Source organism: Macaca fascicularis, chromosome 1, assembly GCF_037993035.2.
Source record: "Macaca fascicularis isolate 582-1 chromosome 1, T2T-MFA8v1.1".
Lineage (NCBI taxonomy): Eukaryota > Metazoa > Chordata > Mammalia > Primates > Cercopithecidae > Macaca > Macaca fascicularis.
The window spans coordinates 218,625,120-218,643,829 of NC_088375.1; the positions used below are offsets into that span (position 1 = coordinate 218,625,120).

Consider the following 18,710-nt stretch of genomic DNA (forward strand, 5'->3'; position numbering starts at 1 on the left):
TCTGGACAGTGGGAGTCGGTGGCACCCCAGCATGGAGGCCAAGAGCACACAACACTGAAGCTCCAGACACCCTCAGGAGGAAAGGAAGGGACAATCGGCTGGTGAGACCCTGGATCACCAGGAACCTTCGCCTGGGTCGAAACAGGATTTGCCTTCAGATTGCCTGTGAGATAAAAGAGAGAAATTAAGGTTAACATTGAGATTTGGGGCTTCAGCAACTTGAAGGATGGAGCTGCCATTTATGGAGACTGGGAAGACCCAGGGAACAGCGGCTTGAAAGGTGGTGGGGAACTAGAGTTGGTTGGGTTTCTGTCATATGTAATCAACAGTCCTGATCAGACTGGGCAATATAGTAAGACCCCATCTCTGAAAATAAAAACTGAAAAATTAGCCGAGCATGGTGGTGCACACTTGTAGTCTCAGCTACTCGGGAGGCTGAGACAGGAAGATTCCTTGAGACTTCAGTTAGAGGTTAGTGAGCTATGATGGCACCACTGCACTCCAGCCTGGGGGGAAAAAAAATAAAGAGTCCTGACCAAATACTTGAGTAGCCAGGGAAGTTTTCACAAAGTAAGTAATATTTGAGGCACATCTTAGTGAACGAGAATTCGATTATTACTGTTAGGGAATTAAGAGAATGTGGGTGTAGTTAGTTAATGCTTACTGAACTATCGTCAGAATCTCATCTACTGCTCTATCTGGTCTATCTGTACACATATATTCTATATGCTGTCTCACTGAGCTTTCGCTAGGTTATGCTACAGTAACAAAAGCCCCAAAATCTTAGCAGCTACCCACACAAAGCTTTATTTTTTATTGACGTTTCCTTTTATGGCAGGTTGACTGTGACTCTGTTCTATACAAGCTATTTTATTTGTTAGATGGTGAAAACTGTGATACTTGGAGATTGCTGAATATGGTATTAGTATGTTCATTCATTCACTCATTTAACAAATATTTATTCATTATCTGTTTCATGCCAGGCAACGTCAAGTACTGAGAATATTGTGGTGAATAAAAGAGACAAAATCTCTAATTTCCAGGAGCTAATATTGAAAATAAGATTAAAGACAAACAAAATAATCATAACAACAATGAATATTATATTCATAAATATAGCTGTAAGAGATTTTAGTAAATCTTTTAAATTACAAAAATGTAAAAATTATTAAAACCAAAATGGCCAGGTTTGATGGCTGATGCCTGTAATCCCAACACTTTGGGAGGCCAAGGTGGGAGGATCATTTGAGCCCAGGAGTTTGAAACCAGTCTGGGTGCTACAGGAAAACCCTGTCTACAAAGAAATAGAAAATTAGCCAGGTAGAGTGGTGCATTCCTATAGACTCAGCTACTAAGGAGGCTGAGGTAGGAGGACTGCTTCAGCCTGAGAGGTCAAGGCTGTAGAGAGCCATGATCATACCACTGCACTCCAGCCCGGGTGACAGAGCGAGACACTGTCTCAAGAAAAAAAAAATTATTCGATGTAGTCCTCAAACTATTATGTGGAATACTATTGTTTACATCACATCACATGAGTCCTTTCAATGGCTGAACACTTATTTCAGTGCGATCCAGAAAGCTTTCCTGGGAACTAAGTACACCTAAGAACAATTCAGTATGAAAGAGTTACTGCCTTGACAGGAAGATTGTAAACATTTAAAAAGGCAAATAAATAAATAAAAGAGTGAAAACTGTAGCTCTGTGAGGCTCAAATAACATCTCATTCAACTCACAATGAACACCTTGCAATCATTATGAACACCATATAATTCACTTAATACATTTTGCCTGAACGTCCAACACATCTGAATGACCAGCACCTGTATGTAGCCAAGAAATTGACAATCATTTATAAATTATCACTTATGACTCCATCTGCTCTACGCACTTGTTTTTTTAATTTTATTCATTTATTTATTATTTTTATTTTTTGTAGAGATGGGATCTCACTATGTTACCCAGGTTGGTCCAGAAACACAAACAGACCCACACTAATTTCAGAAATCAGATGACAATACAGTCATTCAATTTATGAAAAAACGTGCCACACGGTGCAGAAGGAAAAGGATGGTCTTTTCAACAAATGCTGCTGGATCAAGCAGACACATCCATGTAGTAAACAGTGATCATAGCCAAGTGGGGTGGCTCACACCTGTAACCCCAGCACTCTGGGAGGCTGAAGCAGGCAGATTACTTGAGCCCAAGAGTTCGAGACCAACCTGGGAAACATGTTGAATCCCCATCTCTACAAAAAATACGAAAATTAGCCAGGCATGGTGGCGCACGCCTACAGTCGCAGCTACTCAGGAGGCTGAGGTGGGAGGATCGCTTGAGCCAGGAGGTGGAGGTTGCAGTGAGCTGACATGCTGCCACCACACTCTAGCCTGGGCAATAGAGTGAGGCTCTGTCTGAAAAAAAAAAAAAAGCAAAAACTAAAATAAAATTGTTATAAGGTTAACACACAAAAATGTGTTCATACTCTTAGGTTAGGTGTTGATTTCTTAAACAGGACACAAAAAGTAGTAACCATCAAGGAAAAGATTGATAAAGTATAATTTCATTAAAATTAAGAATCTCAGGCCGGGTGCAGTGGCTCATGCCAGTAATCCCAACACTTTGGGAGGCCGAGGCAGGTATATCACGTGAGCCTAGGAATTCCAGACCAGCCTATGCGACGTGGCAAAACTCCATCTCTACTAAAAATACAGAAAAGAGCTGAGTGTGGTGGTGCTCCCCTGGAGGTCCCAGCTACTTCTGGGCTGAGGCAGAAGCATCACCTAAGCCTTGGGAGGTCAATGTAGTGGTAAGCTGAGATTGTGCCACTGCACTCCAGCCTGGGCAACAGAGTGAGACCCTGTCTCAAAAAGAAAAAAAAAAAAGTTAGAGAATCTCCATTCATGAAAAAACACCATTAAAAGAGTAAAAAGGCAAGTTACAGATTGAAAAAAGGGAAATGCAATACATATATATCCTAGAAAGGATGCATATCCAGAATAAAGTATTACAAATCAACAGAAAAACAAGCAAGTCAATGAAAAGTGGATAAAAAGATTTAATAGGCACTTCACAAAAGAGGGCATAAAAAATGGCAATAAAAGATAATCAATTAAACCACACTGATACATTACTGCACCCCTACTAGAATGGCAAAATAATTTTTAACTGACAGGCATCAGCAAGGACATGGGGTAACCAGAATATCCCTGCCAAATGGTACAACCACTTTGGGAAAATGTTCAACAATATGTAATACTAAAGTTTTATCATTCATATACCTCTAAAACCAACAATGCCACTCCTACAAATATACCCCAGTCTAGTACTGTTCTATTTCTTGAACTGTGGTGTCACGGTAAAAATTACTTTTTTTTTTTTTTTTTTTGAGACAGGGTCTCACTCTGCCATCCAGGTGGGAGTGCAATGCCATGATCATGGCTCACTGTAATCTCAGCCTCCCGGGCTCTGGTGATCCTCCCACCTCAGCCTACTGGGTAGCTGGGACTACAGGCACACACCACCACACACAGCTAACTTTTGTATTTTTAGTAGAGACAGGGTTTTGCCACATTGCCCAGGCTGGTCTGGGAATCCTAGGCTCAAGTGATCTACCCACCCTGGCGTCCCAAAGTGCTGGGATTACGGTGTGCTCTACTGCGCCCGGACCAACTGCACTTTTAAAATAGTCAACTTCTTCTGTATACTTCAGTACCTTTTCAAAGATTTCTTTGACACAAAGTTCTCAGAAATCTTAAAGCTAGCATTTCAGAATAGAAAAAAATAGCTTCTGCTTCACTGGTGAAATTTTACTAATAAAATTTAAAAACAGAAAGCTACTAACGCACATCAGCTCCGAACAAAGATTAAACACTACCAGCAGATCTTTCTTTAACTTCGTGAAGCACTGGGATTCATTCTTTCGGCAAAGAAAGGATGAACACTGTAACCCAAAGAAAAGATACCACTTGAGAAAAGACTTCTTTTCCAAAGCAGCTCTAGCAGCAAAAGACAGGAGGAAAGCGAGGAAACCATGTCAAACGTCCTGGTTAACTCTTCAGTGAAAGGAAGCCAAATGAGATGATCTAAGAAGCCAGAAAGACAGACAGACAGACAGACAGACAGACAGACACAGGGAAATCACAGCAACTCTTTGCAGTGCAAACACCAACCCCACAGTCCATCCTACCGGAAATCCTGCGGTTAATTTGAGGCTTGCCCCGCTAGTCATGAATCATGAGGTGATTCGGTGATGGCCACAAACGCTCCTCATGTGCATCCTGGACCTGGCACACCTGGCTTGCCCATCGCCAGCCTGGAGACACCGCCAGGAGCAGAATCCCGGAGGCCAATAAAGACTCCAACTTTGCAAGCAGAGGGAACCGATTTCTGGACTCGAAGGTGGGGTCCGGGGTCAGTGTCCTCTACAGGATATAGGAGGACGTGCCCCCGAAGCTGCTCCGTCCCTCCAGTGCCTGCGATGCCACACAACACCCGCCAGCGAATTTCCTCCCCAGCGCGCACCAGAGGTGGGCTGCGGGCGGCAGCAGCAGGGGAAGAATCGAGCTCAGGGAACTCAGGCCCCGGCCGTGCACCCCCCACACCCACCACCCCTCGCGCTACAAAACTTGCCACCGCCGCGCCTCAATCCAGCTGTGCGCCCGCGGGTCCCGGATCCACCGCCCGCCCAGCCGGACGGGGCGTCCTCACCTCGGAAAGGCTGGGTTGGACTTCGCGGTAACTTCCCATCCAGAGGGCAGCCAGCAGCCGCGCCGCCGCGCCTCGGCCCAGCTCCTGGCGCAGCAGGTCGCCAGTCCCGCGTTCCAAAAGCGCCATGCTCACTCAGAAGCTCAGGCAGCCTCGCGACCCTCACCAACCACTCCCAGTACCGCCGCGGTCTCAACCGCCAGCCAGCCCCGCGCCCGCGCCAGCCCGCGACTGGCTCCTCAGGATCAGGCTCGGCGGAGTCAGGAGAACCCAAGGCGCAGGCGCGGCGGGGTCTTAAAGGGACCGGGCCGCCTCTACTGCATAATGGTTCCAGCAGGTTACGGGCCTCGCGGGCGGAGAAAAGGAGTAACCGAGGGGATGGACCCAGTGCAGCGGGGATGGGGAAATCCCTCTCTCCCCTCCGCCTCTCTTTCAAAGCACCAGCCCTCCACTCTGCAAATCGCTGATTTTCCCGGCCACTTGAACCGCCCCTGCCAGGTTAAAGAGGCAGGAGACACACCCCCTCGGGGCCCCGAGCGACCCCGCGCTTAGCACTGCAGGCCTGGCGCTGCCGCACCGCCCCGGAGTCTGACTTCCAGGCCCGGGCACGCGGTGCAGACGCGCAGGCTTCAGAAGGCAGCCCCCAGTTCCCCCGACAGGTGGCCTTAGGTCACTCGCAGAAAAAAAAATCCAACGTGTCAATGGCACTTGTAGTTATTTTCTAATTTAAATTTATAACAGATTTTGCAGATGGGCTCCCACTGAAATAAACCTTTGAGAAAAAGAAAACCTTTTTTTTCAACAAGGTTAGGAAATACCAAGAAATAGGAAGTAAAGCCATGCCGTCCACCCAGCTAAAAACTTTGAAAACTTGATATTTTATCTAAGGAAAATGTTTGCATAACTTTAGGTCATGCCATTATTTAAAATCAATTTCAATTAACAATTTCATTGCAACTGAATCTATCTTGTATAAGCAAACAAAGATACATCCCTGATCATCTACCTCTCCCCTCCTATATTCCATCCATCAGCAAGTCCTACTGGTTTTTACCTTCCAAATTTTCCTTGAATGTGTCCTCTTCTGTCTCTTCTATCAGCACCCTAGTCTAGGCTACCTTCACCTGGGGAGTGGGGTGGAGGAACTACTGACCTAGTCTTCTTGTGGTTTACGCCTCTCTAATCTCAACACAACTGGCAGAGTGGTTTTTCAAAATATAATGTGACCCTGTCACTTCCCAGCCTAAACCACTTAAACGCCTTCCCATTCTCTTAGACGAAACCTACTAACCAAGCCCTGAATGACCAGGAGCCTTGCCCACTTCTTCATCTCTTCTCACCACTCAGACCAATTCCATTCTCCTCTCTCTGCTCCAGACAAACTGGTCTCTTTTATTCCCTATTTAGCAGCTTCCTGGCCTCCACAGAGCTTTTTCTCATGCTTTGCTCTGTGCTGGGAAGGTTCTTCTAACCCCCATCCTTCTGAGAACAGCTGTAGTCTCCACCTCTGAAAGGCACCTTCTGACCTCCCTATGGTGGTGCATTACTCCTCTCACATTGCATGAAACTGTAATCAGGTGGTTATTTTGGTGAATTTTTTACTATCAGCTACGTAAGCCCAGGGATTTGGTTTTGTTTGGCTCATGATTTGTATTTCCACATTTGTTAAATACATATTTGTTCATAAATGAGAATGATAGGCACTAGAAGTTGAAGTAAATTTGGCATAAAGTCAGAGAAAGGTAAAATGTCACAGTCTGACATTTGGAGTCAGAATGTAGAAACTTCAATTATATTAAAACTGATTTTATATCGTTTTAGGCTGAGTTGTCACAGTATGCTTTGGGTAACCTTTAAAACTGAGTTCTCAAAGAGCCTTGTACAAACACCTGATTAATAATGATAAGCCATGGGATGGCCCACATAAAACTAATAACATTGGTTGCTTCAAGAGAGGAAGACCGAGTCAGGCACAATGGCTCATGGCTGTAATCCAAGCACTTTGGGAGGCCAAGGCCCACAGATCATTTGAGCTCAGGAGTTTGAGACTAGCCTGGGCAACTTGGTGAGACCCTGTCTCTACACAAGATACAAGCAAAATTAGCCGGGTATGGTGGTGGGCACCTGTAGTCCCAGCTATTTGGGAGGCTGAGGTGGGAAGACTGCTTGAGCCCAGAAGGGTGAGGCTGCAGTGAGCCATGATCAGGCCACTGCACTCCAGCCTGGACAACAGAGCAAGATCTTGTCTCAAAAAAACAAAACAAAACAAAACAAAAAAGAGAGAGAGAGAAATGAAGACTGGTGACTGGTGGCTACTGGTGGGAAGGAGATTTTTACTACATGCCCAAAAGGTTTAAAATTGTAACTTTTTTATTTTAAAGTCTGTGAAGATAAATGACAGAAAAGAGCACATACCTTCCCATTTATTTGAAATTCTAGAAAGGGGAAAATTAATCTGTGGTGAAAAAATCGTAACAGTGGTTCCCTCTGGCAGGGGATTGACTGGGAAGGTACATGAGAGAAATTTCTGCGTGGTAAAAATGGTCTCTGTCTTTATAGGGATATGAATTATATAAGTGTATTCATTTGCCAAAAAACATACAGTTAACACTTCAATGAATGTAAATTTTTACCTTAAAAACTATAAGAATAAATACAAATTTAAAATCTACTGGCTAACCCCTAGTTGAGTACTCAATGTCTATGGGTATCGGCCAAGGCTATACATACTCGATTTTGTTTAGTCCTCATACCTTCCTCAAGGGGTAGGTATTATTACCATAATCCCCTTGCATATGAAGAAGCCAAAATGTAGTAAATACCAAATAACTTGCCTCGATTTATATCCCTGGAAAATGGTGGAAGAGCTTTAAACACCATCAGTCAAATGCCAGAAGTTGTTAAACATTAGACCCTATAGCACTTCTCTGAAATTATAGTATTTTTGATATATATATACATCTATATGTGTGTATATATATACATCTCATCTACTAGATCAACAGCTTCACAATGATTGAAATCATAGTTTGTCTTTTTGTTTGTTTGAGGTTTATGTTTTTATTTCATTACTTTAAAGACTGAGTCTCAGCCGAGCATGGTGGCTCACGTCTGTAATCCCAACACTTTGGGAGGCCAAGGTGGGTGGATCACTTGAGGTCAGGAGTTTGAGACCAGCCTGGCCAACATGGTGACACCCCATCTCTACTAAAAATACAAAATTAGCCAGGTGTGGTGGCACGTGCCTGTAATCCCAGTTACTCGGGAGGCTAAGGCAGGAGAATCGCTCAAACCTGGGAGGTGGAGGTTGCAGTGAGCCAAAATTGTGCCATTGCACTCCAGCCTGGGCGACAGAGTGAGACTCCATCCCAGAAAAAAAAAGAAAAAGACTGAGTCTCACTCTGTTGCCCAGACTGGACTTCGATTCCTTAATTCAAGCCATCCACCTGCCTAGGCTTCACCTGGGACTACAGGCTCAATATTTTTGTCTTAAGTTTCTAAGCAGTCCCAACACTTTGCACAGTAGCTGTTCAATGTATTTTGAGTAAATGATTAAAAACAAGCTTGATGTTGATTTTATTGGTACAATTTATATTTACATATGTAATATTTATATTATATGCTTTTATATATTTATATGTGTGTGTATGTGTATAATTGGTACTAACTTAGCACTGCTGTGCTTAACTGCCTGAGATGCATCTCAAATGAATAGGCCTGAGGAGAGAAGCTTGTGTCATTAGCTCTGACCCTGCAGCACTAATTCTGGTTTACCCCTTTCTTTCAGTCTCCCTGAGCACATCAATTTATTGGCTGAAAGAGCTTACACTTTAACATCTCACCAAAATAGCTCATTCTAACCAAAGAAACTTCTACCAAGTGCTTGATCATTTGCATAAGTGAAATTTCACTGTGTGGGTTTCACCCAACACCACCTCTGCTCCAGCTCCTGCTACTCTACTGCTCATACCCTGGAACTCCACACGTGGAGTAGAAGACGGAGGATGCAGGGTGCAGGGGGCAGCAGCATCCTCCTCAGAGGTTTTATTTGCAGTAAATTCAGGTGCAGCAGGCAAAGCAACAAGGAGTCAAGGTGAGGCAGGAGAATAGCAGAGGGAACTGGGAATTGAATAAAGGTCAAAATGAGTAGGAGCAGAAGCAGGATAAAGAAGTGGGTGAGCATGAAACAAAATAAGCAGAAGTTGAACAGCGAAAACAAAAGTGAGATAAGAGTAGTGACTAAAAAGCTTATGGCTGGCAAGATCCAGAGCAAACCAGTAAGAGGCAGCTCCTCAGAGATAGGCATGTGTATGAGAGAGAAAAATTAGCTTTAAAATGACCCCAGATGATAATCATCTCATTAAAGCTAATGCATATACACTGCATATAATGGATGTACTTAAAACTATGGGATGGAGGCAATGTGGAAGCTCACAGGGGCCAAAGTAACTAAGCAACCCACCTATCAATCAGAGGGCACATGCTGGGTAGAGATTAGGTAGCCCCAGGACAAGGAGAAAAAAAAAGTGTAAAAAGACCCAAAGCCCAAAGTTCACCAAACTTACGCTGATCTCATTTTGCAGAGATCAGCCCATCCTCCCCTCTCTGAGAGTGTTACTGTGCTTAATGAGTCTTTTGCTGCTTTGCTGTGTGTGTCATGTCCAATTCTTTAAGATACCAAGAACCTGGGACTTCACAACACCAGCCAGTAACAAAGGTATGTAAGCTTGGGAGGGAGGAAAGAAAGGGGAAGGGGGCTAGAGGAGATTCAGACATGAGATGCATTCACGCTGTAAGTTGAACCCTGGTCTCCAGCGTGGGTGTTGACAGTTCCATTACTGAACCATCAATGTTCCATGTGCTATAACCTCTCATGGGTATAAAAACAAACAAACAAAACAAAACAAAAAAATAACTCTAGTGTTATGGGCAGGCATGAAGGGGAGGGGGATGGAGGTGGGAATGTTCTATAATAGGCTTACACAGATGTCTTTGGAAAAGAGAGCCAACAAAGCAACATGCACTTAAAGCAAAGGCTTGTCCTAAACCTTCTGTTGTTTGCCAAGGGAAGAAATCTTGGCTTGGAGTGAAATTTTCACTTCCTCTCTTGTGTAGATCTCTGTAAGACCTAAAAGCTTGGAAGACAGTCATTTTGATCCTTGGACTTTTCTAGAGACTCAAAAGATGCATCTGGACATGACTCCTGGAGTGGCCAAAGAGACTGTGGTTAAGAAAAGAAATATTGGAGTGAATTTTCACTCACTCCCACTTTTGTAGGTTTGGTAAAAACATATGGGTTTAGAAGCAAGATATTTGGCTTTTTCACATGACTCAAAAGAGGTGTAGATGAAGAGAAGCTCGATCATGCCGCAGATCTTCCAGAGTAACCTGGATGCGTCCCTAAATCTCCAGATCCTGGTCTTTGAAAGCCTGTTTAGGGAAAGAATTCATGATTGTCTCAAGGTTGAGAGGAAAGGGTTTGGGAAGCACCAAGGCATGGGTTGGCAAAAAGATTACACCATCATTGAGGAAATGAAATTTCCAGAGGTTTTCACTGAATCTGGGACCACAGGCAAAGGCCTGGATGAACTTCCTGTGTATTTCTATAGAGGTCTGTTATCTAGTTGTGTAGAGCCTGTTTCACAATTAGGCTCTTTCAAATCTGGTATGTTGATTTAAATGCATTATAAATAACTTCATAATGTTGCCTGACATATGTCTCCTATGCAAGGCTTTGCTCTGGGTATCCTGTTTGCTCGCTGTGTCTACTCAAGAGTCCTATACAAACCTATTTTAGAAACACCGCTTCAAAGTCCTTCCAGAGACTCTTCAAAATTAGATCTAGTGAAACCGCACCCCGTGGGGCATTGGTAGTTCAACCGTGGTGTTCTTGCCACCTACGCGGGAGACCCAGGTTCGACTCCCAGCCAAAGCAGGCCTTCTTACCCTTCATGCTCCAAGTTCATGCTCAAAGGGCTGTTACATTTCTATATTATACTACACAGGCTGTACTGCATTTAGGGGCCTTGGATTATGGTGGCTGGAAGCTAACCCGAGTGGCGGGCCACTTCTGGAGTATTCTCTGTGCTGGATCTAATCTCGAATTTATAGTTCCTTTGCTCAAAGCCTGTCTTTGAAAGTGGGGGTGTTTCCGGTGGGTTGCTGCAGTCTGGAATACTGGGAACCAAATAAAGCCTTTGCTACTTTCATCTAGTCTCCAGGCAAACCCCTAGGTAACCCAAAGGCCATCAGACGGATTCCCGTGATGGACTTTCCCCTCCATTAGGCGACATCTCACTATAGAGTGAGGATCAAGAAGTAAAGGTCCGAAGGAGAGAAGCTGCGGGCCGGGGAGACTCTTTGTTCTTCAGAGAGGCGTCGGCGGCCCAAGGAAAAGGGAGGATTGTGGGGAGGTATCTGCGTAGAGATGAGGGGAGCAGCAGAGACAGAGTCTCATGCAGAGATGTGCCCAGACACCCTGAACCAAGTTACTTAACCTCGTCAACCACCGTGGCATCCGCGGCGTCCGTGGGCCCGTCGGTCTTCCAGGAGGGATTCTGTGTCCCTGTTATTGTGTGTCACAGGTGTTAGCCTGATATTTATATATATATATATATATATATATATATTTTTTTTTTTTTTTTTTTTTTTTTTGAGACGGACTCTCGCTCTGTCACCCAGGCTGGAGTGCAGTGGCCGGATCTCAGCTCACTGCAAGCTCCGCCTCCCGGGTTCACGCCATTCTCCTGCCTCAGCCTCCCGAGTAGCTGGGACTACAGGCGCCTGCCACCTCGCCCGGCTAAGTTTTTGTATTTTTAGTAGAGACGGGGTTTCACCGTGTTAGCCAGGATGGTCTCGATCTCCTGACCTCGTGATCCACCCGTCTCGGCCTCCCAAAGTGCTGGGATTACAGGCTTGAGCCACCGCGCCCGGCCGATATTTATATTTTTAAGGAGAGAAAACGAACTCCAGAATTTGGGAACTGTTTTTCCGGTTTTGCTTTATACCTCTTGGACACTCTTTCTGAAGGATTGGGTCTGAGGGGCATTGAGGTGTGACTATGGTAGACAAGGGGTGATTAATTTTCATCCAAAAATCTTTGGTGGATTCCCCGCTCTCCGGCTCCCCAGTCTAGCAGTACTTTAAAACAGAAGATCAGCAACATTTGGAGAGTTTTTTTCCTTTGCATTTTAATGATAAACTTAATTTATTCAATTCCAAAAGTTTTCTTATTCTGAAGTTGTCTTTCTATATTTTGAGTATAAAACAATGGCCATACTATGTTGGAACCACCAAGGTTCTTCTCTTCACTTGTTTATTTGTAATGTCTCTGTAATCTGAGAATTTCCTGAGTAAACTGGGTACTGTTACACAGAATTCCTTATTTTTGAACATTCTTTGTAAACAGGAATTAGGATTGGGGGTGGGGAGGGAGCGAGGAGTATGAGTCCTGATTTGTAGAACAGAAAATCATGGATTACTTATGTGATGGATCAAAGGGTTTAAAAACTCTCAGCATCCCCAGATTTCCCGTTACTGTTTGCTGAAGGAAAGTTCTGTCTTTGACTGCCTTCCTTACCCTCTCCTGGCCTGTGAGAAGCTTCCTCCTTATTCATTTTATTTCCTCCTCCCCTCTCCGCTCCCCCCCCACCCTCACCCCCCGCAGCCCCCTCCTCTTTTTCAGTGAAGCCTTTGGAGGAAAGTCCGGTTTGGGAGAAGACCCACACAGGCAAGGACAGCGACAGCAGGAGAACACTGACATAGTTACACTCTTGTCGCCAGCACTTTTATTAAGACATTGTGAAAAGACAAAGACAACAGAGGAGAGCAGAGAATAATGTCTCTGTTTCAGCTATTCCAGGACCGTTGTGCCAATCGTCCAGAGTCCTTGATCCAATGTAGTAAAGACTAGGGACATTTTCCCTGAAGGCTTTGATTGCTGGCAAAATCTCATTAAAGGTGTATACATTGATAGGTTGGCCACAGGACGGATAAAAGAAGAGCCCCTGGCCTACATCTGCCAAGATATATGTGTAAGAATGCTCTCTGCAGCATTATTTTTTATTGTAAAATAGCAGAATGAATTTATTATTCAATAATTATAAAATGTTCAAATGTATGTGACTATATTCGGACAATGAAAAACGCAGCTGTTAAAAGTAGACAACACTGATGATTCAGATGTTACTGATGAAAATAATCACAGATGACAATTATTGAGCATTTATGGCACTTTTACCTGCATGACCTTATTTCAAGTTCAGAACAACCAAGGCAAAGAGTAACTTGTGGCGGGCGTGAGAGGTTCCGAGGCACAAAAGGAAGACAGGCATTCAAGGAACACGAGGATAGAAGACCCGCAGTAGGAGAAGAGAGAGGAAGAGGAGTCCGCCAGGTGGGATGCTGGAAGGCGCGGGATAGCTCGGCGGAGAGAGGGCGCTCCTGCTCCGCAAGCCGCCCTGCGACCGCAGGCCTCCCGCTGCCTTCTTCCAGGAAGACGGCCCTGCTTTCCTCTGGTCTCGGTTGAGACGCTGCAAAGCGCATCGTCCTCGAGCATTTCTCTTCTCCCCAAGACCCTCCGGAGGAAGGATGGGCGGACGGAAGCTTCACCCCTAAGTGGTCAAACGCGCAGAGCTCCGCATTCTTCAGGAGCATTTCCCAACTGGCTCTCACGGGTAAGAGTGGGCCCTGCAGGATGTTGCCTCCGGTTCCCTGAGGAGCAGTGCCGGAGATGCCCACGTGACCAGCTCCCGGGCCACGCGACCCAGGCCCTCCAGGAGGAGCGAGGAGTCCTGGGCCCTGAGCCAGCCCCCTGGACCGGCTGTGCCAAGAGAAGCAGCAAGGGAAGCGGTCCCCTCCCGCCTCAGGGTCTCTGTCCTCCTGGAGTTAAGAGACGTGCATCCAATCCCCTCTGCAAGTGCTGGAGAGGAGGCTAGGTCTTTCCCACGGGCTGGGGGCCTTGCTGTCCCAAGGACCGCTGGGGAGGAAGAGGAGGCAGAGGCGGAAGAGGAAGCCAGCTGAGATGTGTGAAGCAGCTCTGGCTACAGCGGGTAGGGAGAGGGCCCACGGGACCCAGGAGCCTCCGTGCGGAGCCAGGCCTCAGCAGCAGCCGCCTTGTTCCTGGAAGGGGTGCCTCCATCCATCTTGTCCTCAAAGACTGTAGGGAGACCTTCTTGCCCGTTGGGAAAGCGACGTCTCCCATGCTTTCCTACCACGCAGGCCTGGTGTCCTTTCTCTTGCTAGTGTCTGCCCGCCAGCCTGCCGGGGCTGCGGCGGCGGCTGTTCCACGCTCTCGGTGGACGCTGCCTGCCCGCCAGCCAAGAGCGCGGTTGCAGGCGGGAGTTGGGGAGTCCCGAAGGAGACCCAAGGTCTTCTTCAGTGCTTTTTTGCTATAGTCAAATTCAGCGTGTAAAAGAGAGCTCACGTCTGTCTGTTCGTGAGCTTCTGTGAGAACACCAAGGAAGCACACTCAAGATGCCTAGGAGGGCAGGAAGAGTCTCTGGCGGAGATATCCGCGTGGGCGTTGAGCCAAGGCAGGTGAGGAGAGTGCGCGAACCCAGCCGCCCGGTGGCGCGAAAGCCACCGCAGAGGAGGGCCCTGCCTGTGGGGAAACTGCAGGGGGCAGCGCAGCCGAAGTGCGGTGGACTAGCCTCGTCCAGGGAGAACCCCTTTCCTAACCACGGTCTGTACCCCGCCAGGTAAAGGGAAAGGAGGGACAGCACAGCCTCCTCTCCATTGGCCGGACGCTCAGGGTCACCACCTTCCCCTCTGCTCTCCCCTCGCCTTTCTTCCAAACCACTGTCCACTGAAGATTCCACCGACAGTCACCCACCCGACAACCCAGGCCGCCTTTCAGCAGCGGCTCCCGCCCGGCAGCCACCACGCCTTCTCACCCCCTCGGTTCTGCCCGCCGCCTCTGCCCGGTCTGTGCACTTCACCTCCCTGGCTCCGGCTCCCCGCTGAGCTTACAGTGGACGCGGGGCAGGACGGGGCGAAGGCCATTCGGCTGCCCCTCTAGCTTCGGAATCACCCAATGCACGGGTTTCCACCGTAGCCGGCAAGATGCGTCTCTCCTGTTTTCCGAGGTTTTGGAGCCTGCACAATTGTTCTACACAAGGCGGTGGCCCCGCCTAGCGTTGGATGGGCGCTTGCTCTCCATGGTGATGTGGGGGGGGTTGACTGTCCGTGTGTCTCAGTCGGGTGGTGTGCTTGCTTCCACGTCTGGAGTTGGCTGGTTCGAGTCCGTTCTATGAAGTGTTTTTTTCATTTTAAACATTCTTAAACCGCTGGCAACTTTCTTCCATCCAGCACACGCTCTCATAGAAAAGAAGAGCCAGACCAACTTTACCCTCCTCTCCTCGGTGTCTACCGTACCATATGAGGACGTAAATCAAGGTCCGCTAGGATTCTGTTCTGGGATCTCTCCATCTCGCTCTCTCTGTGTCTCTCTCTTTGGTGACGGAGTCCCGCTCTGTCACCAGGCTGGAGTACATTGGCACGATCTTGACTCATTGCAACCTCCGACTCTCTGGTTCAAGCGAGTCTCCTGCCTCAGCCTCCCGAGTAGCTGGGATTATAGGCACGCTCCACCACGCCCAGCTAATTTTTGTATTTTTAGTAGAGACAGGGTTTCACCATGTTGGCCAGGATGACTCTTGATCTCCTGACCTCGTGATCCACCCGCCTCGGCCTCCCAAAGTGCTAGGATTACAGGCTTGAGCCACTGCACCTGGCCCTCTCTCTCTCTTTTTTTGTTTTTTAACTGTCATTCATGTAGCCCTTTCCATACGCTTTTGAAGTTAAATTGGTTCTATGATATTACGATTACATATAATGCTCTAGTCATTCCTGTAGGGGCATTTTCAGCCACTGGTGTAAGTATTTCTGTAGGATAGAGGTGCAATTACTATAGGAAGAGCAATTACTCTATCAGTGTTCACATGGTTTTTATGTCATTTCATTCTTTCTCCTCTGTTGGCTTATTGGCTTTAACTCTTTCTTTTGTTATTTTAGTAATTGCCTTAGGGCTTATAGCTACCTTTTTAACTGATCTCAACCTTCAAGTGATGTTAAACCTCGCCTTCTGGCCTTGACGCTATTGCTGACATGTACTTTGCTTTTACGCATGTTATAAACCCCACAACCCATTGTTAATTGCTTTTGTTTAAATGGTCAAATTTTTACAAAAGAAATTTACAAAATAAGAAAATACCCATTTCTGGTGTTCTTCATTTCCTCGTGCAGATCTGGATTTTCATCTGGTATTGGATTCCTTCTGTTGTACACATTGATAGAACTGGGAAACATATTGGAATATGATCTGTTACCGTTCCCATGGAAGATAAATTTGCAGAATGTACTCAAATTAGAAGCATTAAATAAATGCTGTAATTAAAAATGCCACATCCTGTTCTCTACACTATAGAAATATCTGCAGGAGTGTCCAAAGATATGTGTACAAGTATGGTAGAGATTGCAGCATCATTTGTAATCCTAAAACCATGAAACCCACCTCATTTCAAAAACATATTGAAAAGGGTTAAATAAACCATGCACAAACTGAGGAAGAAATGCTGATTTCACAAACAATGGCAAAGATCACCATGAGGCTGATTCTACTGTTCACATGTGATAGAGCAATCAGTTCTCCCCAGTTCAAGCGCTCCTCCTACCTCAGCCTTTCAAAGAGCTGGAACTACAGGCAAGTGTCACCACGTTCGGATCACTTTTGCACTTTTTTGGTAGAGATGGAGTTTTGTCATGTTGGCCAGGCTGGTCTTGAACCCCTGGGCTCAAGCAATCCACCCACCCCAGCCTCCCAAATGCTGGGATCACAGGTGTGAGCCACTATGCCCAGCCAGATTGTATTTTTCTCTGAAAAGATGGTACATTTACATGGTTCAAAATTCAAATAGGGCCAGGCATGAGTCCTGGAGTTCGAGACCAGCCTGGGCAAAAAAGAGAGAGCCCCGTCTCTATTTAAAAAAAAAAAAAAAAAATTCAAATAGTACAGAAAGTTATAAAGTTAAATTGGCATTTCTTCCATTCCTGTCTCCCAGTCTCACCCTCTAGGAAATCTGGGGGATGCTATTGCCTATGAATCCTTTCAGGGATATTTTAGAGTCTTGCTCTTATCACCCAGGCTGGAGTGCAATGGCATGATCTTGGCTTACTGCAACCTCCACCTCCCAAGTTCAAGTGATTCTCCTGCCTCAGCCTCCCAAATAGCTGGGATTACAGGTGTCTGCCATCATGCCTGGCTAATTTTTGTATTTTTAGTAGAGACGAGGTTTCACCATGTTGGCCAGGCTGGTCTAGAACTCCTGACCTCAGGTGATTGCCTGCCCAGCCTCCCAAAGTGCTGGGATTACAGGCATGACCTCCGCTCCTGGCCTTTTTTTAAAATTAATTAATTAATTTATTTATTTATTTATTTTTGAGATGGAGTCTTGCTCTGTCACAATTGTGGGATCTGGCCAGCAGCCCACAATGCAACGGGGCTCTTTCCTTGTTCCCAGATGAATGGGCAGGTCAAGAAATAATAGACATACACAAGATAGTGAAAGCTGGGAACAGGGAGGTCACCACCTTCTGATCCCATGATGCTGCCAATGTACTGGATATACCAGCATTTATTATTAAGTTTAGTGAGGGCAGGGGTAGGTTAGTGAGGGATTGAGGGTCATTTGATTATGAGGTGAGATGGTCACATGGGGATGAAGTAATTCTTTAACATAACATCTATATGCAGAAGTACAGTGTACAGAGATAATAATTTACAGTATAGTGTGTGCATCAGTAATTTCTAAGAGAACCTTAAGACAGAAACAGTCTTTCCATAACCTATGATTAGCAAGATATTAATCAGCAGTAACAGTTGCAGCAAAAGCTGGTTACAAACAATCCATAGAAACAGGACGTGAAGCTAGACAACCGGTTAGACCAGAAATTCTCAGAAGGGAGTATGCCTTAACCCTAAGAGGCCTAGAAGAGCAGTGGCAAGATGAGGGCATTTATAACCCTAGCTTATCCATATGAACAGGTGCCCCTCGTGTGTCCATTTATAGGCTCTCCACAAGGGTCACATTCCATTCCCAGAGCTATGAACACCTGCTTTTCTGGGATAGGAATCTTGGTGATGTGAAACCTCCCTGACTGCACCTCCATTCACAGGCTCTCTGCAGGGGGAAGCACATCATGTGCTGTTGTCTCATTCTGGCAGTCCAACCCGGCATTGTCTTTACACGAACCGCATGCAATTTTGTATTTACAATAATCAGGAGCATTTCATCTTTTATTCCGTAGCAATTGTTTCAGGGGGTCTCACTACATGTCACCCTTGCTGGAGTGCAGTGGCACAATCTAAGCTCACTGCAACCTCCACCTCCCAGGTTCAAGTGATTCTCCTGCCTCAGCCTCAGCCTCCCTAGTAGCTAGGACTACAGGCGTGTGCCACCACACCTGGCCTCTCTTCCCTTTTCTTTAATGCAAAACAGAACATATTATATATACACTTTGTTCTGTACCTTGCTACCTGTCCTTGATAGTTTAGGGACCATCCCTTATTCCTTATCAATATATAAAGAGCTTCTTTTTCATTGTTTTCCCCAGAGATCTAGTATTCCACCAGATGTGCCTAAATTTATATAATCCATCTCTTACTGATGGGCCTTGTAGCAGGTAGACATAGTGGGTGAATTGTCTCCCAAAGAAGTATGTTCAAGTCTTAATCCCCAATACCTGTGAATGTGACCTTATTTGGAAATAGGACATTTGCAGAGAATATCCTCCTGGATTTAGCGTGGGGCCTAAATCCAATGATGGGCATCCTAATAAGGAAAGGAGAGGACACACATGGAAACACAGGGAGAAGGCAGAGATTGGAGTGACGCTGCCACACACTATGTGCCGAGACCAGCTCAGTCAGGGAGACCCTAACCCAGTGGTGCTAGAGGAATTAAAGACACACACACAGAAATACAGAGTTGTGAAGTGGGAAATCAGGGGTC

The 18,710-nt window shown here is 46.0% G+C and overlaps 1 long non-coding RNA gene across 1 annotated transcript; it reads left to right on the plus strand.

Moving 5' to 3' along the window:
• Nucleotides 1-13,193: 13,193 nt before the first annotated feature.
• Nucleotides 13,194-16,099, plus strand: LOC135967196 (uncharacterized). The gene is made up of 2 exons (XR_010581135.1): nt 13,194-14,238; nt 14,400-16,099. It is a non-coding gene; the product is annotated as an uncharacterized lncRNA (long non-coding RNA).
• The last annotated feature ends 2,611 nt before the right edge of the window (nt 16,100-18,710 follow it).